General features: G+C 49.4%; 2 long non-coding RNA genes across 2 annotated transcripts in view; both read right to left on the bottom strand.

Moving 5' to 3' along the window:
• Positions 1-821: 821 nt before the first annotated feature.
• The window catches only part of LOC145527288 (uncharacterized), a 35,319-nt gene continuing 9,381 nt past the window's right edge, over positions 822-26,759 (bottom strand). The window contains exon 2 of the long non-coding RNA XR_014069640.1: positions 822-3,811. This is a non-coding gene — a long non-coding RNA (uncharacterized LOC145527288). The remainder of the gene's footprint in view (positions 3,812-26,759) is intronic.
• LOC145527286 (uncharacterized) lies at positions 18,333-19,434 on the bottom strand. Its single transcript, XR_014069637.1, has 2 exons — positions 19,157-19,434; positions 18,333-18,964 (listed from the first exon to the last, which is right to left on the bottom strand). It is a non-coding gene; the product is annotated as an uncharacterized LOC145527286 (long non-coding RNA).

Here is a 26,759-nt window from a genome sequence, read left to right as displayed (position 1 = left end):
AGGGGGAGAAAGAGGCTTTGGAAGACTTGGAGTGGGGCAAAACCTTTGCACGCTGACCTCTCCATGTCCACTTTGAGTCTTAAAGACTTCCAGTTTCTCCTTTACTGAAGACCTCAGCAGCAGTGCCTGCCATAAAGCCCCAGCTATGCTATATAAAAGCAACCTACCATCCCAACAGAGTCATCCCAACAGGGCCAGTCTACCAACATAGTAATCCAACCAATGGACTGTTCCTTTCCTTCTCAAGGAATCCCTCTCCTGTCTATCTCTGATTTTCCCTGGTGGTCAAAAGCACCAGAGAAAATCCATCTTTGCTATGAGGCCTGATGTTGAGACATTACACTGACCAGCTTCAACACCAACCTCTGTTCCCTCCGCCAAATCACCAGACTTTGCCAAGAACATTTAGCCTGAAAGATGGATTGTCACTTCAAAATTCTGCAGGACTGGGCTAGATTTGGCCATTAAAGCTTCTCATCTGCTTCTGTCCCTAACGCCATGCCTGCTTTGCCTTTCAGTTACTGATTTTCTGTTCAGCATTTACTCTAGCCTTTTGCAGTATTAACTAAATTCCAAATATTTATTCTACAAAAAAAGGGAGGCCAAAAACCATGATTAAAAACACAACACAGAGCTGTTAGGTAAGAAAAAAAAAAAAGAACAGCTACAAATCAAGATTTGATGATGCAACCTAAGCAGCAAACCTTAATTTTGTAAAATATAGGACCTTGAGACTAACTAGATGAAAAATGCTTAATTAGGGCCCAGTGAAGCCTAGGGAAGTCATGAGCTCCTTGAAATTTTATGTAAAATATCTGTGCTTTTCTTTTTTCTCTTTCCTTTTGTTGTTTTGTTTTTCCGGGAAGAAGCTCCATAACTTCATTAGGTTACCAAAGGGAGAAAAATTTATTTATGTCTCCAATGCCTAGAATAAGGCCTGATATATAGTAAGGACTCAATAAACATTCCAGAGAAGGCAATGGCACCCCACTCCAGTACTCTTGCCTGGAAAATCCCATGGACGGAGGAGCCTGGTGGGCTGCAGTCCATGGGGTCGCTAAGAGTTGGACATGACTGAGCGACTTCACTTCCACTTTTCCTGTTCATGCACTGGAGAAGGAAATGGCAACCCACTCCAGTGTTCTTGCCTGGAGAATCCCAGGGACGGCGGAGCCTGGTGGGCTGCTGTCTATGGGGTCGCACAGAGTCGGACACGACTGAAGCGACTTAGCAGCAATAAACATTCAACATGTGTTGAATGAATGAGTGGACAAGGGGGATCTGAGCTCTAAAGCACCTAATTTTATAGACGGAGGAGAAGCCTAGGAAGGATATAATAGCTTTTTCAGGGTCATGAACCTGAGTAGTCAGGACCAGATAGAACTAGTTCTTTTAATGCCTTCCACTGTTTGCCAATCTCCTTACTTCGTTTTTTAACCTAATTGTATCTTTCACTCCATTTCATTTTTCTTCCTTCCAATCTACTTCTTTTTAAGCTGAGAAATGCATCTTATTTCCTAGTTAGAAGTTGCCAGTAAGAGCACATCCAGAAAGAGAAGTGAGGAAGCAAACAGCAGGGAGAGTCTATGAAAAAGGCCGTCACAGTAATTTATTGGTCATAGCACACACAGCGTGGCTACTCTTCCCATGTGCCGAAGACATGATTAATAATGGCATCAAAATGGTTGTCACTGATGGAAATATGCAAAGCTGAGTTAGATCCAGGCGTTGGCAGTAAATCTTAAAACTGACCAGACCAAGCTAGTGTCCTAGGAGCAGGTGACCTGCAGCACTCTAAAAGATATCTGAGGGACAAGGATCAAATGAATCCCTGCTTGGTCTGAAAACTCCTTTTGTGGACCTTCCTTGCTTGTCGAGTAATTAAGAAATCCTGGGAGAATTCAATCGGCCCTTACTACCCTCCTAACAGCTCCCAGTCAAGCCCAGTAAGCAGGAAGGATAAGATTCAAGCTGCCACCCAGAGGACGAAATAAGGGAGAGAGGCCTAGGCCTCATGGAACTGCTTCAGGCTAAGAGAGACTCTGGAAGAGATCAGTACTCGGATTCTGTGACACAGCAAATTTCTTGTGCTGATGACTGCCTTAGTGGATCAAGGCCCACATGGAGGCACCGAGGTCTAGGCTATGTCAGAAGCAAGAGAGGAGAGCCGTGCCTAACCTAGTGAGGCCCCCAGAATGCTAACTGTTAGCAGAAGAACCTTCAGGTAAACTCTTCTTTGAACCCTGGCATCCTAAATGCAAGCCGTTTTGGAAGGAAATCTGTTACAATTTGTGTTTATGGATTGTCTGTATTATTTGGTAGTGCTAAGAATTACTGAGCGAAGTCGGAAGAATCCAGAGTAGACAGTAAACAACCTGCGTTAGAGCCCCAGCTGTGTGACCTTGATAAAATCACTTAATCTCTCTGAACCCCTTTTTTGTGATTTATAAAATAAAGGTATTGGTCTGTATATCTATAGCTCTTTCTAGCTTTCCCATGCTACGTACATATTTAAATTTGAGATTTTACCCATCAACAGATGTTTTTAGAAGAGGTTACCCTTCAGGCAAGAAAATCTTACCCCCTCCATTATTTTCTTAGCTGTTTCTACAAGGCAATTGAAATATCAATTAAAGGAGGAGAAGGGGGAGAGGTTAACCTCTTGGAATGAACTACAGCCCTGTTGCTCTAAGACAGATGCTGAAAACTTATATTCAGAAGGGGAATTTAAGAGAAGTTAGGTTCGGCCAGTGATTTGAAGATCTTGCTCTCACTTTACAGGGTGGGATTATAGGGGTTTCTAGTCACTCAACTTATTGTTAAAGTTCCATTCTCAAAAGTAAACATTTCACAAAATCTATGTAGCAATCATTTAATTAATTCAGTGAATAAGTCTCTTGTATAAGGATCTGAAGGTCTTCCATGGACTGTGCTTCTGTTCTACCATGAGCCTCAAGTTTCCTCTAGAATTTCTGGCAGCTTCCTACATTTTGCTCACATAACAGCCAAGGATAAGTTAGGGAGCTCGGTTTCTCCCTACCTCACAAATCTAACAGCCCTGGAGTTTCAAAATTCTCTGCCTAGCTTTGAACTGAATTCCCCAAATCACGGTATGACTGAAGCTCAGCACAGCGGCTAAACAAAAGCTCTGTAGCAAAGGATTTTGCTGGTTAATAGTAAATGTGTTTAGAGTTTAATGCCTTACCCCTCAAAAAAAAAAAATCAATAACCTAAAAATCTTCCTATCTTTCCTATGAGGAAACCCAGTTAAATAGACATAACTCAATGTACTGGCGTCCTCAGAAAAACTAAGCTCAGTAGCAAATCACCCTTCAACTCCACACCTCTCCTGGGCCCCTAAGAGGCCTGACATAGCCCAGGACATGGGGGCAGAGGGGCAACTCTGGGCCCCACTGAAGAAGCCCTGCACCCCTGAGTCCTGAAAGCTTGGGAGCTTCCAAACACCCAGGTCCAGGTCCTGCTAGGGGATAAGACAGGAAAGGGGCCTGCTTCATGGGCTACTGTGCTCCCCCCATCATCTGTATGATGGATGCTTCTCTTTGCCAAATGCTAAGCCATCGAGGACCATCCCCAAGCACTGGATCTCTGGCTTCCCTGTGTCTCATCACCAAGTGGGGAGTGTACACACACTGCCCAGCCCAAGGGCGCCATGGGCTGGGGTATCTTTGCACTTACCTGGGACTCCAGAGCTCATCTGTGCAGACTCTTCGCCTCATATGGCCTCTGAGACCTCTTCCTTCAGTGGCCACCCCTCATGTAGACCTCCAGGCGTCAGGGCAGGTTTGACCACCTGAAAGGTCCAAAGATGGGTAAGGTTATTTTGCTGGCTCTGGAGGAGAATGGGAAAGTTTGGGGGCTGGGACATTTTGTAGGAAATCATGGGGGTAGGGAGGCTACAGGGAAGGAAAAGGGCAGAGGGGTGCACCTGGGCCCAGAGTTACAAGGCAGGGGGGCTGAAGCAAGAGGAGAGCTTTTCAGAGATGCCCACACAGCCCCCTAGGGTGAGGAGTCCTGAGACAGAGAAGAGGGTCCTGGTCTGAGATTGTAGCAAGTGTGCTCCGTGCCTTTGACTCAGTCTCTTCCTTTGCCTCCAGCCTAAGGCAGGTAAGGAAGGGATTCAAAGCAACCACAGGTCTTGGGAAAGAGGCCAGAAGGGGCAAAAGAGCACGGCAAGGGGAGGAAACTTGGCTCCAGCCACGGATAGAGCAGGAGAGGCAGCGGGGAGCCACACAGGAACCGAGCAACCAAGACTGGGCCTGAGGGTGAGAGCGCTGGACCCCCAGCCTGACCCAACCACCAGGGGGCAGGAGATAGAGAGGGGGCTCCGTGATGTCTGCACCCCTTCCTCAGCTCTAGGGACCAGCCTGGTCTGAATTTTCTGACACAGGCAAAAGCTAAGCTAGCTGATGGGCTCAGGGGACCAAGTGTCCCCAGGGACTCCCTGGACACTTCCCACCCCCATGGAGAAGCACACTGGGGTGAGGAAGGGTCTCCAGCTGCTACCCCTTTTCCCTAATGTAGGGGCTCGAGAGTCTGCGTCAGATGCAAGTGCCTGGAAGTTTCCATCAGGCCCCTGGCTTACTGGGTGACGTGGCTTTTTTTTTTCTTTTCAAAAGATGTGTGCGTTAGCAGTTTGAGGGTTCAAAGAGGTCCTCCCCCCCCACTTTGCCCTCCTTTTTCAGCAAAGGCAAAGTGGGGAGAAAGCGTAGAGACAGCTCCCACTGGCCTCAGGTTGAAGCAGCCGCCCTTAGGAGGGAAGGAAAGATGTACAAGAAGCCACCAATTTTCACTCCTGGTGAAGGGAAAGGGGAGGGGGGTGCTTTCCTCTGATTCCACCCGGAATGAGACGCCCCTCTCCTCAAGCTCCTCGCCCCGGATCAGGAGTGAGCACCCCCAGCCCCGGTGTGCGGTCGGTCGCCCCAGCAGCTGTGCTGCGGCCGCAGCAGCTTCTTCAAAGCAGCAACAGTTGTCTGGCTGAGGCGAGGCGAGGCGAGGACTCGCTCGGGCGCGCACGACGCCGGCTTCGGCCGGGTGCTCGTGGGCTCCCGAGCCCCGGCCCCACACCTCGCCTCGTGGGAGGAGTGAGGGGGGCCAGGGGCGCGGGCACCTCGAGCCGCCCTCGCTCAGGCTGCTCTTACTGTTTTTGTGCGAGTTCACTTCGCTCAGGTCACCTCTCTCCAAAACCTGGTGGAGGTTCCGGCTTTTGGAGAGAGGAGGGCTTTCTGGCTGGGGAGAGAAGGGGAAGGTAAGAAGCAAAAACAAAACAAAAGAGATGCTGAAGGGACACGGGGTGAGGCTATTTTTAATCTAGCCTGGCTTTTGCGCCTCTTCCCTCCGCGAAGCTATCGCTCCACAGACGGCCCCAGGTGAGAGGCAGGGAGGAAATCCCCCAGAGCTTTTGCTTTGGCTCCATCTCCTTTGCAGATCTTAGGGACCCTTTTACTCTTTCAGAAAACGCAACCGGAGAGAGAAAATCTCCTTTATCTGGGGAGAGGGGCTCTGATTTATCCCAGGAGTTTGGAGTCCTCGCCTTCCGTGTCTCCTCGCAGGCTGAGCTAGAAAAGATTGACTCTGTCCAGCACTCTCGGACTTTGGAGCCCTTTTTCCTCCTGCGGGAGAGGGTAGACTCTGGGTGCTCAGCTCAGGGAGAAGGAAATGATGGTGGGTGTTTAGTTTTCTGGGAGAATGGTGATTGGGGTACGGGGGGGGGGGAATTCAGGCCCTCCCCGAAAATGCGAAGCTTCGCAGCCCTTGGGTCTTGGACTCTCATATCCCTAGACTCATCCTCTAGCCACGTCCATCCCTCTGGGCCTCCGTGTGTCTGTGTGTCCTTCTGGTTCAGTCCCTAAGGGCGTCTAGCAGTGTTTCTAACTGACGAAGGACGTGGGGGGCGCAGAGCATGGTGAAGGCCTGATCTTTGCCACTTGTAACCGAAGCGGTCACGACTGCAAGCAGTGGAAGGGGAGGTGAGGTGGGGGGACCCAGAGCTGATCCTCAACCCTGCAGCTCTGCTCCGCTCCCCAGGACGGGGCACCTAAAGAGGCCAGGACTGCGCTGCTGTTGCCACTGCTGAGCTTCTGACTCGGGTGCAACCACATCTCTCAAATGCTCCTTCTCTGCGGGGGTTTTCCCAGTTTTCACACGTTTTATCCTTTTCTGTGTTACTTAGTTTTGAGCAAGGCTAGATGGGGGGTGGGGGGTGGGGCCTGAGGCTGCAAAACGCTTCAAATTAGGTTGGAAGCAGGTGTAGGGGGAAGAAGGGGCTCCGGGGAGCGGGCAGTGCCTGGGTATTTTTCCTCTTTTTCGGAGCTGCCCAGTTCACCGCGGCTCGCCTCACCTCGGGGTCCCCCACTAGGAAAGGGGATGCTGAGGGCTTCCCGCCTCTCCTTCAAGGGCTTCCCCATCCCTATATTGCAGAGTTGGATCATATGAGTCAAAAATGACCAGAAAATGTCCTAAACTGATTCATATTCCAGGTACCGATTTGGCCCTAAGACTAGATTCCTTTTTTTTTTTTTTGCAGTGGGTGAATGGGCTTATTCGGGGTGTGGGCGGAGGTTGGTGGTGGTGGGGGAGACACAACTTGTGTAAACTTTTATTGTATTTCAGCTTCTTCCCACTTCTCGGAAAACATTACGCACACCGCCTGCTCCGATTCCCCCTGTGATACAAAGTCGATTAAAAAGTTGGGGGTGGGGGACCTGCGCGGAGGACAGGCGTGTGACCAAAGCCTCAGGGAGCGCGGGAAGGACGGGAGGGAAAGGACTGATTCTTCCGTGGAAAACGGGGAGAGGGCTGGGAAAGGCTCGGACTGAGCCGTTTCGGGGATGTGCGGACTTCGGCGATCGCTGGTGGCTGCAGTCTTCTCGACGAGTGCGCCCTCCGCGAATGCTTTTTGGGGTAAGGGCTTCCGGCTATTGAGTTATGTACAGCAAGCCCAGACCGCAAAAAGATTCGCGAAGGGCAGAGTCTGCCGGCTTCTTCAGTCCGCCGCCGCCGCCGCCGCCGCCTTCAGCCCAGGATGTCTCTGAACCCCGGAGCCGAGCAGGCTGGGTCTCCCCAGCGCGCTCCAACGCGGCTCAGCCTTCCCACCCCGCGCGCCGCCCGCCCGACTCTCGCCCCTCCTCGAACCCCTCGCCCCATCCCTCCATTTCTCCACACCGTCCGCGATCCCCCAACTCAGCCCGCACAGCCTCGAGCGAGGTGTGTGGAGGGCAAGAGGAGGAGCGCGGAGGGGGGACCAGGGATCCCGGAGCCCAGCCTCCACCCCTCTCCAGTACCCCAGCACCCTGAGCCTCCCCGCCTATCTGTCCTGTCACCCTCTTTCCCCTCTCAGGGTTCTGCCAGCCCCGGCTGCAAGGTCGCGGATCTCTGAACAGGTACAGTTCGGATTCCCCCTGAACCCCCTCTTGTCCCTCCTAGTCCCCCAGCAGAGGTTCCAGCCGTGACTACAGGCGCTGCGTAAAGAGAAAAACTCCCCCAGAGCACTAAATAAATACAGACGAGGCAGCCAGCTCATTGGTGCGGACTAAAATCGTCACCCACCAATCAGGAGAGAGCTCACATTTCCTTTTTTTTTTTTTTCCAGAAGGGGGAGGGAGGAAAAAAATATTTCCATTTCTAATTATTTAACAAAACCCAGACTGGAACACCTTAAAATATTGTTGTTGCAAAAAATCCGGCCAAGCCCCTCTGCCCCATTCCAGCCGAGGCGAGGACGTGAGATATTGGGACAGGGTTCAAGAGAGCGATCTCTCCCAACAGGACCTAAGCCAGGAGATTCAGACGTAAAATGACAGGCCAAGATAAACAGAAAATATACCCAAACTGCACAGTAGTCAGCCTATTTCTTAAAAAAAAAAAGGGGGGGGGTGGCTCGAACCCCACTCCCCGTAAAGTTCTGGAGGCTCAATAGGCAGGGTGAAGCCCCTCCTTCCGTACCCTCCCCCAAACCCGTCTAGATGTTCTAAGGTCCCACTTGCCTCGGGTGCCCTTTCATTGCTGCAGCACCCCCCCCCCAGCCCCCGCCCCGCACTCCCTACCCATTCTGCAGAATGTTGAGGGGAACAACAAGAGGCGAGCCCCTCTCTGACCGCCGGCTCCCACAACGTCGGGAGATTCCACCCTCTGCTGGAGGAAGGAGAGGGGAGGGGAAGGGAGACCAGGGTGGAAGGAGGAGGGAGATCTCTTTCCTACGTTATCCCTCCTTCCCTCTTCCCTCTCTCCCTTTAGGCCCCCTCCACCATCCAACGTAGTCAAACTTTGAGGGGTTGCCCTGCTTCTCCCCAGGGCAGCGCCACCCTTCCCCAGACTGGTCTTCCTCCCCTCCCCTCCACCCCGCCCCATCACGGCCCGAGAAGGATTTGGGCAAAGGAACGTTCGGACCACCTCCGTCCCCGAGGAAGGAAAGGTTCAGCCTAAGTGGGGTGTTGCAAAACATCGCCAGAACTTGGGGGGAAAAGTTGCCATATTTGTTCTTTGCCACCCTGGAATCGACGTGCCGGCGGGCGCGGGCGCACACGCACGCTCTGGCTGAAGCTTGCCCAGAGAAAATCCAGCTAGACCATCTCCGAGTCTCTGTTGGCCCACCCCCTCCGCCCATCCATCACCCTCCGGCAGCTCGGCGACCCTCCCACCCTCCCACGGCGTCCCCTCGGCTCGGCGACCGGCAGACGCACGCACACACCCTCCGAGCGTCGGCGCGTCCGCCGCGCCGGAGGGGGCTCCACAGTCCGAGGCCGCCGCAGCGGCGGCGCGGCCCCCTGAGGGGTGGGAAATAAAAGGAAAAAGTTCTGCTCAGCCGACCACTGAGCCGACCGACCGCCGGCCGACCTGCTCACCGTCACCCCTTCTCCTTACCTGGGTCCCCGGGTCCCTGGAGCGCGCCGGTCCGGTCCGCACTGCAGCCAGCTTGGAGGAGCCCCTCTCCAACCGGCCCGCTCCCCTCCCGCCCTTCCCCGCCCCCCACGGGTGTTGGCCCGGCGGCCGAGCGGGCTCTTCCAGGTAAGTATATAAGTTACTGTACTGTGTGGGAGGGTCACGATCTTGGTAATTGCGGCTCTCCGAGCTTAACCCCTGCGTTCCTGCCTTCCTCCAACTTGTTGAGGACTCGTCGGGTGGCGGGAGAGCGAGCGAGCGCGCTGGCGAGCGCGCCGGCCAGGAGGGTGGGGGGGAGAGGTGCACCGGGCCGAGAGGGGAGAGCCAGACAGCGAGCGGCGGAGTTCAAAAGTCCCCCCGGCAGCGGTTTTCATTGGATAGGTCTTCCCCCCACCTCCATTCTCTGCCCCCCCGGCTTGTCCCCCCCCCCGCCGGTCTCCCTTGTAGGGGACGTCTCCAGGCGAAGTCACGATTCCTTCTCAGTTCGGAATGAACTGTGACTAGAGCCATGACGCAGCCAGCGCGCATTACTCACTTTTTGCAGTCACGACTTGGGAATCCGTGCTGGTTCCAACCAAAATTACACCGCTACCATTGAATTATTTAATAGGATCTAGTTCGGGGGTAAACTTCTGCATTGTGCCAAGCGATGAGGAGAGGGGTCGGGGGGGCGGGGAAATGAGGACATGGGGCGTCCTCTCTTTTCCCTTAACGACCCCCCTTCCCACCGCTCCACGTGTTGCATATGTTTTATTGCGCTGCCATCCCTCCTAGCGGCGCCCCCCCCTGCAACAAGCTCTTGCCTTTGCAAATGTGGCAGAATTTGTAAACATAACCACGCAACTTGTAGGGCTGAGAGGGGCGAGGCTTGGGAAAGGGAACGAGTGGGTCCGGGTGAGTGACGAGGAGGCCGAGGGGTGGGCCGGGAGGCGGCGAGCAGCTTTGGTTTGAGCTGAATTGTCAAGACGAAGTGTGGGTTGAAGTTATTTGTGTTATTCTCCACAACATCAGCAACAGCCCTTGTTACTATTATGAGTTGACGAATACTGTCTCAGCCAGGGAATCTTCCCAGATAGACTACTTCTAAAGTAAAAATAACTCGACCCCCAGCCCGCACCCCAGGGCTGCGCCTCCGCTGCCCTGAGTTGGGGGTGGGGGGTCAGGTCACTGAAGCCATAGGCTGTTAGTGGGTTAGGATGGGGTACCTGGGCTCTCCTCTTTCAGTTGAAGGCCAGACCTCACAGATACTTACCGTCCTTTCCCCCCCCCTTATTATTATTACAGGTATATAGAAAATATCCCTGCATGCTCACAAGCTTACTGCAGATCTACAAGATAGCTTCACCCCACCCACCCACTGTCTACAGCCCACCCTTGTGGGCCAATTGGAGGATGCATTTTTATTATTTCTCCCCTAGGAGTTAATCAGCAAGAATGTCTTTGTATGCCTGAGTGATGTTTATTCCTCCTCCCACCCCCTACTCTGGCCTCTGATAACCTTCCTCCCCCTTCACCTGTCTGGCTACAGGTTTAACTAAAGTCACTGGAGTTGGTTGCAGTGCATATCACGTTGGGTCAACCCCATAACCCCAGGCAGTTGGTGGTCACCCCAATAACATTTGGGAACTTGAGAAGAACCCCCTCCCTCCCTAGTTTCCTTCAGAGCCGGTTTTCAGAAACCCTTTGGCATTTTTGGCTTGAAGGCGCTGGGCGATGTTCCCAAGCCTGGATTTTCTGCGCATCGCACCAGCAACTCCTGTGCTTTGGTTTGGCTTCTAATTCATTCATTCCACCAACTCATTTGGGGCTCCCATGACTAGGACGCGAAGGAAAGGGAATAGTAAGAAAAATGCCATAACGCACAGACACATCCTTACACACCTCCCGGGAACTGCAGAATGTGGGAACGTGGGGGACATGAAGTGGGAGCGACGAGAGCCCGAGTAGAGCAACCCTATAGCCTCTTATTTGAAAGGGACCATCACTGGAGAGAAATCTTTCAAACCCACTGGCGGGAAGGTGCGGGAGCCTGGGAATGGAGACCCAGATAGTGCCTGGCCTCTGCAGAGAAAGCCGGTAAACCACCGGCTTGCGGTTCCTGGAGCGCTGGGCCTTGGCTCATCCTCGAACCTAACACTTTGCACCCCCTCCTTTACATTTTTTTCCCTTTCCTTCCCACTCACCCCTCCTTTTCCCCAAAGCTCTCACCGAAGTCACGACTATCCTCTTTGAACATCCTTAACCCTCTCCTCTCCGTATCCCTCTTCTGCATTCAGGGCGGGGCTATCCGCAACTGGCGCCAACCCCGCCCCCTGGCGCTCGGAGCTGAGCTCGCCAAGGACCAAGGAATTTTCAGCACCTGCCTTCCATGGACAGCTACCGCGCCCTGGGCCAGCCGGGATCCGCCAGGGTCGCGGTCCTCCGGCTCCCGGACCGGAGCGAGCAGGGAAGTTTGTCAGAGGAACGCGGATTTTTCCTTCTTTTACCTCCCAGCCCCACCATGCAGTTTTAATCTATATCGCATCGTCTCCATTAATCTCGCAGAGATGGCCCATTAAGTCGTATCTGGACACCCTTTAAGACAGAGAAAATGGGGAAGGGAGGGGGGCAGTCGAGAGAACCGGGCTCAACAGCGCCGACCCATAGAGAGACAGAGAGTTGCAGCTATTGATTCAGAGATTGGTCAGGGTGATTCCCGGCTCTGCAAGAATTCCCCCTTTTGGTTCCTTTTCATGCAGCCCCAAATTCATTATGCATACACACAGTTATACCCCTCACCCCCTACTCAGTCCCACCCTTCTCTTTAGAAAAGGGGTGAAAAGACAGCCAAAAAAGAACCCCAGGGCATGCACAAAGTAAGCCTCTGTTCATACTCACAGTCTGCGGCATGCACATGACATAATATTACTTACCCAAACGGGAACTCCTTAAGAGAGAGAAAGAGAAACACAAGGGGTGGGAAGAGAAAGTGGAGAGAGAGAGGGAGACAGAAGAGAGGAGAGGAAAAATCCAACAATTAATTTCCAGACATAGTTGGGGGGGGGGGAGGAGGAATGCGGTGATGTCCAGGTTTTCTTCCACCCGCGCTGGCTTTTTATCCCAGTGCAGCCCTCGGTCTATTTCTGGAACACGATCAAACCCTGATGCTATTTTTAGCAAGTACTGAAAAAACCTCCACACACAAAGGCATTTCGCTGGAACGTTACGTCCAAAACATTAGATGTGCATTAAGCGCCCCCTCCCCACTTTTCCCTGCACCACCACACTCACTTACATTACTGCAGATGATTTTTTCAAAGCAGAAAAACACCCAAATATTGCTTATATTCTCCCTCCCTCCCATTAACTCCTGTCTGCCTCCGCCTGTTGCAAGCTCCTCACTGTCTCCCCGACCAGAAGGCTTTGGAGTGGTTGTATTCTTTTAGAGCTGCAGGTCTCCATTGACCAGACATGCTTGGGAAATGGGGGTGGGGTGGGGTGCTTAGACCCCATCCCCGGAGGAGCTTCCAAAAAAAGCTCTAGAGTCTAATGCGGTCCACGCTGGAGATTCCCAAATGAGGAAAGGAAAAAACAAAACAAAACCCTCCATACCCTTCCCACGTTTCCCACCCATGCTTTGCAAAATCTTGCTGTGTTTGCAACACACCGCCTTTGGAAATGTATATTTTGAAGGCGCTGTGTGTGTGTGTGTGTGTTGCGTTCTAGTAATTCACTACGAAGGGATTGGAGAAAATAGACTCATGAAGGCAGCGCGGAGCAGCCGCCTTGAGTCTCCTTTGCCAGCCTGCGTCAGTCATCACCTACTGACGTCACGTGCAGATTCTCCTCTTTGGTGGGTCTGGTTCAGCCGAGAAGAGGCTTCTGCTCAGAGACAACGCTTTGTGTTCGGCGCAACCACTGAACAAGCGAGGCGGCCGAGGCGGGCGCCACCCCAGGCTTGGGCCGGGCAGCTGCAGAGAAGGCTGCAACCTGGTGTGCACCGGGCGTGCGGGGCCCCCGAGGGCTTGCCCAGCAGGACAGCCCCCTCCCCAAACGCCCTGCGCCGCCGGCTGCAATCTCGGCTCGGCACAGACGCGGAGCGAGCGTCCTTTCCCCGCCCTTTCGCAGCTGACCGCTGTAGCGGAGACAGCTCTAGCTATAACTCGGATTAATTCTGTGTGTTTGTCGGGCAGATAGCCCCGGCTCCTCGAGTGACGCAAATAACAGATTCTAAGGCTCCCGCTCGCTCTCTCCCGTTCCCTTTCTCTCCCTCCCGCTTTCTTTTCCCTCTTCTGTTTCCTGCGCCCACGCATCCTGCTCGGTCGCCCACGGAATCAGCCAGCTACAGCTTCCCAGAGAGCAGTCATCCAAGTTACAGACAGACAGACTCCCAGAGCAGGAACAAATAAACCTGCAATTAAACACACACATACACACAGCCTTTTGCAAATGGCCAGCAGCGTTTAGGGGCTCCCCTGTGTAGGGGAGGGGAAAGCTGGTTCACAAATCCACCGGCCTCCAGTCACTGCAGGAGGGCGGGAGGAGCGGAGAGCCAACGGAGAGGCCAGGGACAGGGAAGGGCTTGATGCTGTAGCTTTGCCCTGGCACTACCACCTGAAGAGGAAACCCACCTCTATAAATACCCAGATGGCAGGGTATTAGCCGATAAACAACTTTTGTTGAATGGGGGAGGAGAAAAGGGAACAAAGACTGCAAAGGCTTAGTCTCTAGCAACATTATCAGGACTTTTTAAGACTAGGGGAGGCTTTAGCCTTTCTCCCTCTCAAAGACCAGGGGATCTTCTAGTTTTCATCTTAAAATAATGCTCCTGAAAAATGAGCTGAATGGATTAGTGCTATTTTTAAACCAGTTTGAAAGGAGCTTGTTTCGTGAGGGTGATAAAGCGTGCGTGTGCGTGTGCGTGCACCCGAGCGTGTGTCTCAGCTGTGTCTGAATTTGAGGTTTTCAGCAGAAGACATGCCACACCTCAGCATGACAGAGGGTTTATTGATTGGGGATGTGCTGGAGGTGGCAAGAATTCTTGCAGATTGGAAGATCGGAACACAATTACATACACAAATCACCCTCCCCAAATCTACTCAGGATCCCAGATCCAGTTCATGTAACTTCTGCCCCAAGAAGGGGGAGCTGGGGACCAGAAAGCTATTTACATCATGCCTGATGCCTGGTCCATCTCCTTTATCAACTTAAATTATCAACATTCCCTGTCAGTGATTTCCCTTATGCCAATAAACAATTTTCCAGAGGTTACTGCTAGGATTGGGGGCACAAGGCCCGAGAGACAGCGAGCCGTCATGGGGCTGACCTTCAATCAGTGTGATCTTTAATACCCTCTCATCTCCCTCTTCAGGCCCTCTGAGCCTTTGTGACTTGCCTCAGAGATTTTGGTTTAAGCTTAAGCCTGTCCTGGACCCTCAACTCCTGTCTGTGGCTTAAGCCTTGCCTACTGTAGGAAGCCAGAGGATGCCTGCTCAGCACGGAGGACATCCTCTGGCAGCCCATCAACAGCTGTTTATTTTTAGCTCCACGAATGCGTGTATGTATGCACGTGAGAATGCCGCTACCGTGGGGCAGGCGGGCAGTCAGAAGTAGTTTCAGTGAGACAGGGTCGGCCTGGGTTCTTGCACTGAAAATGGCTTATCACATGGGGTCATTAGATGTTGGACAGGAAAGCATCCCCATCATGTGTTTCAAGGAAGTCTTACTGAATTAATGGGAGTGTTAGGCTGAGTATGTTTTAAAGGCACAGAGTAGGTATGCTTTTAGAGCTATGAGATGAGCTATGTGTAAGCATAAACTCATGTGACCGCACCATTTCTATACAGACTACATGAACTACACAGAGAAGAGACACTTTGGAATCGTGTGAGCTGCTTTCTGTTTCTAGGCTTTCAATGGTAGTTGGGTGCTATTGTATCTGATGTTGAAGCCAAAGCAGCTTCATTCAAGATCACTTTGGGCATCCCCTAACAGCTTCCAGTAAACCCCGTATGTAACCCTAACAAATAAGGCAGAGTTGGAAATAGAAGAAATGTGCTCAGAACTTTTAAGGGTAGCAACCAAAATTACATTACCTGTGGCAGTTGATGGACTCGGTATCTTTGCTTCTCCTCACAACCCCCACCCCCCACAAGAGAATGCCTCTCTTCCCTGTCTTGCTACTCTAATCAAGCTGAGTGGTTACATGGGGGCTGGGGGTACCTAGGAAACTCAGCAGAAACATTTGCAGAAAGTTAGTCCTTCACAGACAGCATCTCTGGTTGCCCTACGCATCAACAATCAGATCCTTTGGTACACGCCTGGACCGGAGCTGGTGACCTTGGTTTTCCAAGCTGTCCTGCCATTCTCTGCTGAGGGCTGTGGTGCCCAATTCCTGTCTGAGCAGTCAAGCTAAGGACCCAGAGAATTAATAGACTGACATGGAATCTGTCCAAGATGAAAACCGCCTTCTGCACTGCCAACCCTACCCTGGGCATCCCAAGCATGAAGAAGACTCATTTCCCCTAATGCTGCCCCAGAGGGCCTGTGGGGTAGGCTGTTGTCACGAAGCCCTTGAAAAGAACTGAGTCTCCTCCCTTTCAGGGTCAATGAAGCCCAGAAATGTCCCGCCCGTGTCTCTTGTCTGCTCTCCAAGCACCAAGAAAAATGCCAGTAGGTAAAGTACTCTGTTTGGAAGAGGGGAAAAAAAATCCAGCTCTTAGGAAATCAACCAAGGGGAGTCTGTCAGGGAAGAAGTCCAGGAAAGGGATTCCTGTTGGCCTAAAGAGGTCTCCATCAGGGAGCAGAACTATTTTGGCCTAAATAAGGGCCAGGATAGGGGGAGAATAAATCAATAGTTTTTGAGAACCTATTATGTGCCAGATGCTGTGCTGGGTGCTTTTACATAAATGATCTTATGCTTATGGCCATTTTATGGGTATCACTATAATTTTGTTGCCCACCCCATTAGGTTGGACATAAATCAATCCCAAAATATTACTTATTTTTTCTATTTTCAAGGGTTTCCCTGGTAGCTCAGCTGGTAAATCATCCATCTGCAATGCAGGAGACCCTGGTTCTCCAGGGAAGATTCCCTGGAGAAGGGAATGGCTACCCACTCCAGTATTATGGCCTGGAGAATTCCATGGACTAAAGAGTTGGACTAAATTCCATGGACTAAAGAGTTTAAAGCTAAGAAAATGGAGAGCAGGCAGTTTAAGTCACTTGTGCAGAAGTCTTAGAGCTTGAAGTTGTAAAACTAAGGATCTGATCATATTTATATTTGTGCGGTTCCCATATTCATGCTCACATCTCTCTATCATATTGCTTCGATTCCAAGATCCAGTTTTCTGTGCTCCAGTTCTAGCTCCATCATTAGGAATTAGAGATATCTGGGACTTTTTCAGCAGTAACCTGAACAATGAAGTTGATTTATTTCTCCTAAGAGTCCCTTGAGCCAATATAGCACACCACCACTCCCCTCCCTCTCCCCACCTCGCCACAAGGCTATCTGCCTATGAGAAGAGACCTCCCTCTCCAAATTTCTCTACCGGAAAGTTCCAGCTGGTTCAGCTTCATCCAAAACTCAAGGGATCTGTCTGAAGCCAGCCAGTGTGAAGTGAAGATGCAGTGAACTTTCTGTCCATTCAGGCTGCTACAGCCAACCATGTTGCCCACTCCATTAAGGAAGTCCTGTGGGTGGTACCAGGGAGGAGTTAGGAACTCCCCAGTCCAGTCTCCCCAGAAGGCTCTTTGAAGGTGAGAACAGCAGCAAATCTGCGTTTGGGTTGGCTAGTCCTCCTTCACACTTTCAGAAACTGGCATCCCTGATCCTTTTCTTGATTCTGAAAACTTCAGAGGCCAAGCCATTAGCACGGTGGGGGAGATGAGCCACAGCGTGCGTAATACAAGCTATTCCACCATCCCCTTCCTCTGTTAAGCACACGTTTCATCACTTACCCTGATCAAGAGGTACATTCAGTCTTGGAAAACACTTCTTAGAAGCCAGCATATTTGGAGGTTTAGGGAGACGTTTTTAAGGACCACTTGCATGCTGAAGGAAAGTAGAATTCCACCCCCTCCCTTTCCTTTTGTCGGCATCAGCACTCAAAAAAGTCTCAACTCTCTATCCACCTGAAAGCGATGACAGTGTTCAATATCAGAGCAGTTAAGGCAATATCTGCTCTTTGCACACCTCCATCATCAAGGAGCAAGCTCTTTCAAACGCCTTCTTCCCCACCCCATGCCACTCGAACTGCCTGGAGAACCAGATGATAGGTTTTCCTATGCCTTGCCAATGAAAGGCACATTTGGGAGATTCGGGACCTGGAGGGTCACCTGGGAGTGTCTTGAGTGGGCTTCATGGTAAGGATCTAAGCAAAGACAAGGAAGCCAGAGCAAGCACATGTTAGTGGCTGAGGCTGAAGCAGTGGGGTGGGGTGGGGTGGGGCTCAGGACACCAGTGTGCTTTAGTTTAGCAGAAGCCACATAGAAAAGAATCAGAACTTTGGATCATGGGGAGAAAAGAAAAATAATAAATAATAATAATAAGAGAGGGGTGCCTCAGGATAGCTATGTGAGTTTGGCCTTGATTTAGTGGTTGATGGACAGTTGTTTGCCTCTGAGGGCAGAGAGATCTCAATCACAAATTCATTGGGAGGGGGTGATCTAGTGGATCCAAATTAGCTGAACTTTTTATCCTTTCACTATTAAAGCAGTCTTGAAATTAGCTGCTGGTCTGTGAAATTTGGATTGGTATATCTGATAGTCCAACAGTAAAAAATGGGCATTGCATCTCTTTAAGTCCTAGTCTAATAAATACAGGCCATGGAGCAGTGGAAGAAAGGCCTAACATTTCTGCTGGATTGGCCAGTTTTGTCTTTTTTGGTTTTTTTTCACTTATTGGCAAGGATGTGAGTTAACGAGCTGAGTCTGAATCTTTTTATGAGAAGAGATAGTTCAGCTCACACGTGAAAATCTGGCGTCTGCCAATGGTTTTAACTTACCCCTAGAAGTGGAAATAAAATTGGAGGAGAGAAAATGTATTTTCTAGGTATGGTGGGTTTTCTGAGAACCACACTTTTTGTAGTGATTGTGAGAGAGCACTCCGACCTCAACAAATTCTGACTTGGTTAATCCTGGTTTGGGGGGAGGGGGTGGTTCTGTTTTATGTGTAGTCTAGATTAACATTGTGAGGCTGGACCAATGTCTGTGTCAGGGCTGGGAATCCCCAAGGGGCATTCAGGTCAAAAGAAACCAATAAATGACAAATCTTACAGCCTAACCAGGCAGGCCTGTCTCACGAGCCCTGGGTTTCTGAGATCATTACCAATCGTCCTAGACAGTGCTGGCAAATGTCACTTACCTCACCATCCAGGAACCTGTAGCTCAAAACCCATGAAGAAAAGCCTTGGGTCTCAAATGAAAATGTCTAGAGTGAAGCCATCACAATATGGTAGAATGAAATGCAAATTTAATTGGAGGAAAAAAAAAATCGAGATGATTCCATCCTGTATTCAGGGGCAGTCTAATTCCAGGGCTCTTTCTCTCTCTCTTACCCCTCATAGTTTCAGTCAGTCCTAAGGGAACTCTTTCACTGTATATGACTAGGATTAACGGATTGATGGTGCGTCCATCTGGTTTCAATTACATCACTCTCAGATACCCGGGGGACCCTCACTGAGTGTGACGGCTCTGCCAGAGAGTCTTGAAACTTCATTTTGGAAGAGGTAGGATTTGCCGTGGTTTCCCTGACCTGGGGGGCTGAGTCCTGGGCTGATTCTGGCACGGAGCAGGGGGAGGAGACAGGGAAACTATTATCAGCCATCTGGATATAACTCAGAGGGGAACTTGCCAAAGAAAGAGCAAAGCCACTGCCCCTGGGAGGGGCACCTCAGAGAAACAGCTGGGTAGACAGTGAATGGAGGAAGGGTGGTGATCAAGAGGGGGTGATGATGGCGAGGGTTAATAGGAAGATGAACGTGAGCAGCAACATTGCGGAAAGCACGAGGCAAAGGATAAGGTGTGTCCTGGGTGTCTGAGGGCTGCTTTGAAAACTCATCTTGTCTCCTCTTGGTCGCTGGCGCTCCTACAATAGCAAGAATGAAAGGGAAAGGGTGTCAGCAATCTACATTCCATCACTCAGAGCACCCTGTGAGCACTCAGTTCCAGGCTCTCCCATCCTCTCCTTGTGGTATCATTTTGGTTTCTCTGGGCATAGCAGGGATACGAGGGCCAGATGTTCACGGCTACAGTTAGGTAAAGGGATGCTCAACCTTACCAGCAGGTGGCCAAATATGAGTTCACTCCAAATTGGTAGATCTGGACCAACTATTCATCAAGAAGTCACATTTCTGGCAAAGTAGAGCTTGTGATATCAACCAGGTCAAACCAGAAAGAGTTGCTTCCACTGGTAGCTGAGGGCCAGGAGGTTACATCATAGACAAATACGTTTAACCCAAACACTCCATTTAAGACAACAACAGCCCAATTGTTCAGGAGGTGCTGCAGCAAGCCTGCTCTTGCATCTGCTGTGTTATTATCAGCAGGTACCATTCTGACCCCATTATGACATCACTCTGCCTACTGGGAATGGGGCAGCTAGTAGGAGGCCTTGAGACAGGGGTAGGGGAAGTAGGTAATATCTGGTGTGACTGCTGTCCCACTGTGTAGATTTAGAAACACAGAAGTGAAACTGGAAAGCATCACTCAATCCAAAGAGGAATGGGGATCCTATGACTTGTGTGCGTGCCCAGTAATGTCCAAATCTTTGCAGTCCTTTGGACTACAGCCTGCGTATAGTCTGTCCAAGGGATTTTTCAGGCAAGAATACTGCAGTAGGTTGTTTCCTCCTCCAGGGGATCTTCCCAACCCAGGGATTGAACCCACATCTCCTGCATCTCCTGCACTGCGGGTGGATTCTTTACCTGTTGACCCATTGGGGAAGCCCCATTCTATGACTTACCCGTATCTCAAATGTCAAGGAAGAATCAATGTGGAAAAATGCTTTAAGGTTCTGCATGAAGTGAAAAGGATTACACCTTTGCATGGTACAGGGAAGTTGAAATAATATGTGGGATTTTCCCAGGGACCTGGATACCTTGAAAATGTGGGCTGGTGAGTGACCAGCTTTAAAAAGGTAAGTGGCTTATGTAATTCCCAACTCCCAAATGACTCTGTATCAAGGGAGCTCAATCATGAACAAACCGGAAACAGGGAAAGGAGTGACTCAGGACAGGATCTATGTGTAAATCAAAGAGGTGGTTTCACGTCTTTATTACCTGCAGTTAAAAAGCTTGATCGAGAACCTCGATTTCAAATAACACCAACCAGAAAGTCAGAACTTGAGCTCCGAGTGAAAATTCTTGACTCTGCCATTTGCTCCTAATTGAAATCTAGAACATGGCATTCAGTACCTTAAATTCCCAACTTAGAAAATGTGCGTACTGCTACCTGCCCTATCTCACAGGATTTTATTTTTAAAAACACAGGTGTGAACATGCTCCACAATTTTAAAAGGCCTCACCTCTGTCATGGAAATTCTTCTTAGTAATTGTGGCAGTTCCTCTTTTTTCTGTCTGGGCTTCAGAGAGCACAGATTGGACAAGCATTGCTATGTAAGCAATTGCCTTATGGACTGAATCTTTTTTCAGAAAAACAGACTCAAAATGTTCTAGCTCCAGGAATTTTCTAGAACAATCTTGGAACCAGGTATGACCTATTCATATTAGGTAATAAGAACAAGTTTCACTTCCAGTTTCATATTGTCCCTTGGTCCTCACTTCTCGAGTTCTCTCGCTCTCTCTCAGGGAAATTCCAAGAACCATGAATGTCACTGAGGGTCTGCTAGTCTCTGGTGATGCCAGCAAGGTATTTACATCTCCCCAGGTCTTGGTTCCCTCACACAACTGTGGTATTTAATGAGATCATGCAAGTAAGATGCTTAGCACTGAGTTGGCACCCAGTAAATGTTAAATGAAATTATGAAGGAGGCAGAAGAAACCAGCCTCTGGAATTTCATCCTCCTTGGTGGCTCAGAATATCTTATTTTCTCCTTGGTTCAAGGCACCAAGAAGCTCTTGATGCCTCAAATTGCTACCCAAGGGGCAGGGCAAAATGACTGCTATGGAATTTCTACCAAAAAGCCAGTAGAGGGAGCTCCCGAGTAAAACTTCTCTTCTCTGGTCTACCTCATTTCCCTATAAAATGAATCTCTGCCCAGAGGCTGGGGACTTTTTCTCTACCAGAAATCTTTTACTTAGAGAAAATTGGAGCCCTCATCAAAAGACCTGGACCCAGTCCTGTTTTCAGAGTATCCAGGGAGGGGTTATTTTACTTTAGAGACAGCTTGAGTCCCATGCCAAATTTGGGCTCTGGGCTATAATTGCAACCTGGAATAGAAAGTTCCTATTAGGGCTTATCCCAGGAGATGTGGGGCTGAGACTTTTGAAGCTAACACTTTTCCAGCCCATGGAATTTTGAATATGCTCTGGTTTTCTAATCATCCTCTCCCTACAAAGATCGAGATTCACAGTCTCTTGTTGTTCAGTCACTCGGACGTGTCCAACTCTTGACGACCCCATGGACTGCAGCACACCAGGCTTCCCTGTCCTTCACCATCTCCCGGAGCTTGCTCAAACTCATGTCCATTGAGTTGGTGATGCCATCCAACCATTTCATCTTCTCCTCCTGGCTTCAATCTTTCCCAGCATCAGGATCTTTTCCAATGAGTCGGCTCTTCCCATCAGGTGGCCAAAGTACTGGAGCTTTGGCTTCAGCATCAGTCCTTCCGAAGAATATTCAGGACTGATTTCCTTTAGGATGGACTGGTTTGATCTCCTTGCAGTCCAAGGGACTCTCAAGAGTTTTCTCCAAAACCACATTTCAGAAGCATCAATTCTTCGGTGCTCAGCCTTCTTTATGGTTCAACTCTCATATCCATTCACAACTACTGGAAAGACTACTTTGAGTATTCAGACTTTTGTCAGCAAAGTAATGTCTCTGCTTTTGAATATGCTGTCTAGGTTTGTCATAGCTTTTCATCCAAGAAGCAAGTGTCTTAATTTCATGGCTGCAGTCACCATCTGCAGTGATTTTGGAGCCCAAGAAAATAAAGACTCTCATTGATTCCATTGTTTCCCCACCTATTTGCCATGAAGTGATGGGACCTGATGCCTTTTTTGAATGTTGAATTTTAAGCCAGCTTTTTCACTCTCCTCTTTCACTTTCATCAAGAGGCTCTTCAGTTCCTCTTTGCTTTCTGCCATAAGAGTGGTATCATCTGTATATCTGAGGTTATTGATATTTCTCCTGGCAATCTTGATTCCAGCTTGTGCTTCATCCAGCTCCACATTTCTCATGATGTACTCTGCATATAAGTTAACTAAGCAGGGTACCAATATGCGGCCTTGACGTACTCCTTTCCCAATTTGGAACCAGTCCATTGTTGCATGTCCGGTTCTGTTGCTTCTTGACCTGCACACATGTTTCTTAGGAGGCAAGTAAGGCGGTATTCCCATCTCTTGAAGAATTTTCCACAGTTTGTTGTGATCTACACAGTCAAAGGTTTTAGCATAGTCAATGAAGCAGATGTTTTTCTGGAATTCTGTTGGTTTTTCTATAATCCAACGGATGTTGGCAATTTGATCTCCGGTTCCTCTGCCTTTTCTAAATCCAGCTTCAACATCTGGAAGTTCTCAGTTTACATACTGTTGAAGCCTAGCTTGGAGAATTTTGAGCATTACTTTGCTAGCTATGTGAAATGAGTACAATTGTGCGGTAGTTTGAACATTCTATGCCATTGCCCTTCTTTGGGATTGGAATGAAAACTGACCTTTTTCAATCCTGTGGCTGCTGCTGAGTTTTCCAAATTTGCTGGCATATTGAGTGCAGCACTTTGACAGCATCATCTTTTAGGATTTGAAATAGCTCAACTGGAATTCCTTCACCTCCACTAGCTTTGTTCATAGTAATGCTTCCTAAGGCCCATTTGACTTTGCACTCTAGGATGTCTGGCTCTAGGTGAGTGATCACACCATCGTGGTTATCTGGGTCATTAAGATCTTTTTTGTGTAGTTCTTCTGTGTATTCTTGCCACCTCTTCTTAATATCTTCTGCTTCTGTTAGGTCCATACTGTTTCTGTTCTTTAATGTGCCCACCTTTGCATGAAATGTTCTCTTGGTATCTCTAATTTTCTTGAAGAGATCTCTAGTCTTTCTCATTCTATTGTTTTCCTGTATTTGCATTGTTCACTTAGGAAGCCTTTCTTAAACTCTCCTTGCTATTCTTTGGAACTATATATTCAGATGGATGTATCTTTCCTTTTCTCCTTTACCTTTTGTTTGTCTTCTTTTCTCAGCTATTTGTAAAGCCTCCTCAGGCAACCATTTTGCCTTTTTGCATTTCTTTTTCTTGGGGATGGTTTTGATCACTGCCTCCTGTACAGTGTTATGAACCTCCATCCATAGTTCTTCAGGCACTTTGTCTATCAAATCTAAAAGATCACAGTCCCTAAAAGACCTTATTGCTCATGCCCTAGGTCATGTCCGACTGCAATCTCATGGACTGTGTAGCCCACCATGCTTCTCTGTCTATGGGATTCCTTAGGCAAGGAAAGTGGAACAGGTTGCCATTACCTTCTCCACAGGATCTTCCCAACTCAGGGATCAAATCTGTGTCTCCAGCATCTCCAGGCTAATTCTCTACCACTGAGCCACCTGGGAAGCCCCAAAGTCCTTATTACAAGCTTGTTATAAGGCAGTCATGGAACCTGGATGCTGTGAAGCAGCAGGCTGAAGGGACCAGCCCTTGCCCACTCTTTAAATGCCCAGCCTTTAAATGAGGGCACCTGAGAACTCAGTGATGGACATGAACACCTTCTCAGATAAAAGACCTAAAATGCTGCCAAGACGTGGCAAGATGGATTCTGCTGAGCCTCTGAGACAAGCTTTTCCACAGTTCCTTCTCTGCTCAGAACCCTCAGGCCAACCAGGAGGCCCACTATCAAGGGACAAACCTTGTTTGTTCCCCACACTTACTTTCTGGCTCATAGTTAATCAATGTAATAGTAGGAGCCCCAAGAGATGGCAGGAGATCTTGCCAATCTTTCTTATAATTAACATTTGCTCAGTCTGGTTTTGATCAGCAGTGGCCTCCTTTCTTAAAGGGTACCCAAGGGGCTCTGTGCCTCACCTACTTAAAGAGCGATGCAGAGCTCAGGAGGAACCCACAATAAGATAAAGACTTGCCATTCAGGAAGCGTAAGAACATCTGAGTGCTCCTCTCCTTCCCCCTGCTGGTACTATCAAGAGTAACAACAGCTGATATTTACTGAATATTGACAAGCCTCAGGTGCTGTGCTAACAGGTATGCATACATTATCCCATTCCATCCTTAACAGCGTCTTAGTGAAACAGGACCTTCATAGTGTCCATTTTGAAGTTGAAAAGCTGGGGCTTGGAGAGGCAAAATGACCTGCCCTGAGCCAAAGATCTGTTTCATTGTATTAGCTGTATTCTGAAATACAGAGTGAACCCCTCTTTGAGCCCTAGCTGTGTTCTCCAGAACAGACAACAGTTCCCTTCAGCATCAGGGGACATTTCCAAGGGTAAGGGCAGCAGCCTCGGCAGTGGGACACACTTTGTTAAGTCCCTCCCAGCCCCAGTGGAAGCATCTGATGTTCCTTTTCATTGCATTGCCTCATTTCCATGGGGTAAGTGCCCTCTGTCTTGGGAGGAAACAATTACACCAGGATGAAGCTCTTGCCTTCCTCTTCTCTCTCCAAGATAATCTATCTGACGCCTGGCCAAGCTGCAGAGAACAAACGGGACTCATTACATCTTTGGAAATTTCATTCGATTTTTAGAATTGGGGATGAGCTGGAAGACTGACAGCTGGAGACCTAGTTCAAGAGTAGAATTATTTAAGCCTTATGCCAGAAAAGACTGTTTGGGACCTGCCATTAAGAATAATCTATAGCAGGGGTAGTAGTAGGTAATGGATTTTATCAGCAGCTCTCAAGCCATGACTCCATCTACCCTGAGTTATAACTTTGCTGGGCTCTGTTTGCCTAACTCTGGTTAAGGGTCAGTGTTGGCTCTTTTGACACAGAGGTTTGGACCAGGTAGGGAAAACAGAGGCTGTATAGCTAACATCATAAGAGGCACTACTCTTTAATCCAAGATGACAAAGGCCCTGCTTTCAATTACGCCATGAGCTTGACTGTTACTACTACCCTCTTCTCCTGAAGTCAACAGAGGGAAGCTGTCCAGTGAGAAGGTGGGTTTCTGATGATGAGAGAAAAAAAATGATACTGCCTTGAAGAGCCCAAGAACCACTGGCTGTAAGAAGGAGAATCAGTTCTGTCCCAGATGCCTCCTACCTTGTCTTCTCATGTTCTCGTCTCTAACGTTTTGACTCATGGAATAACTTGCTGTTCTGGGCCACCAGTATAAGAAAATTTGTTCCAATTGGTTTGAAATATGTTCAGTTACAAATCAAAAGAAAACTTTGGTCTGGATTGTAAATAACAGGAGAATTACTAATATTTTGATTATATCTGGAGCTCATGCACAGGAAGAGTTCGTTCTGATTAGGGATTTGGGGCCCAGCTCACTTAAACAAGAGGCACCAAGCCCTCAGCAGGGACCAGCCTTCGTCAGGCTGCAACTTGCAACTTGCTTCATCTGCATCCTGCTTGGAGCCTTCCGGGGCCAAACTGGTTACAGAATATTTATGTTTTCCCTGAAATCACCTTCAAATGCCTGGCAGTCTTCCAAACGACCTAAAGGGATGGGGGATTAGGGACAGAGACACCTTAAGAATGGAGGAAACACTAATAATACTAAGAATTGACCGAGCACCTGTTATACGCCAGGTAGTGTCCTAAAGCACTTCACATAGCTCCATTTACTCATAGTAACCCTAGGAGGCCGGAGAAGGCAATGGCACCCCACTCCAGTACTCTTGCCTGGAAAATCCCATGGACGGAGGAGCCTGGTAGGCTACAGTCCATGGGGTCGCTAAGAGTCGGACACGACTGAGCAACTTCACTTTCACTTTTCCCTTGCATGCACCAGAGAAGGAAATGGCAACCCACTCCAGTATTCTTGCCTGGAGAATCCCAGGGACGGGGGAGCCTGGTGGGCTGCTGTCTGTGGGGTCGCACAGAGTCAGACACGACTGAAGCAACTTAGCAGCAGCCACCCTAGGAGGCAGGTGTCAGTATTTTTCCTATCTTATAGATGAGAAAAGAGGGAGGTGATTGAACTTGTCCGAAGTCTCAGGGTTATTTAAGTAGGCAGGATTCTCATCCAGGCTGTCTGGCTTATGCTCTGAGCCTGGTGCTAGATTCTCTCCTCCTCATGAAAGGATCTCCAGTGGGGTTAGTGGAGGAGGGTCTGGGCATATATAGGCCTCAAATGAAAAGGGAACCATATTCAGTCTGGTGTTGTATTTGCTGTGGACAGTGTGTGGAAGACCAGCTATCACAGGGAATAATGGGCCCATAGCAACCTGTTGTCTGAGGCCTGGGGATCCCCTGACCACTCAACCCAGCGCCATAGAAAAAGACTGTGATAACAGTAGCTTTAACACACCCTAGGAACTCCTGCGCTATGCTAAGTCACTTTTGCTGCTGCTGCTGTAAGTCGCTTCAGTCGTGTCCGACTCTGTGCCACCCCATAGACAGCAGCCCACCAGGGTCCCCCGTCCCTGTTATTCTCCAGGCAAGAACAGTGGAGTGGGTTGCCATTTCCTTCTCCAATGCATGAAAGTGAAAAGTGAAAGGGAAGTCGCTCCGTCATGTCCGACTCTTCAAGACCCCACGGACTGTAGCCTACCAGGCTCCTCCATCCATGGGATTCTCCAGGCAAGAGTACTGGAG

This window comes from Giraffa tippelskirchi, chromosome 11 (assembly GCF_054371585.1).
Source record: "Giraffa tippelskirchi isolate mGirTip1 chromosome 11, T2T-mGirTip1v1.2.pri, whole genome shotgun sequence".
Lineage (NCBI taxonomy): Eukaryota > Metazoa > Chordata > Mammalia > Artiodactyla > Giraffidae > Giraffa > Giraffa tippelskirchi.
The sequence above is the reverse complement of the archived record's forward strand: the minus strand, read 5'-3'. Positions and strand labels throughout refer to the sequence as shown.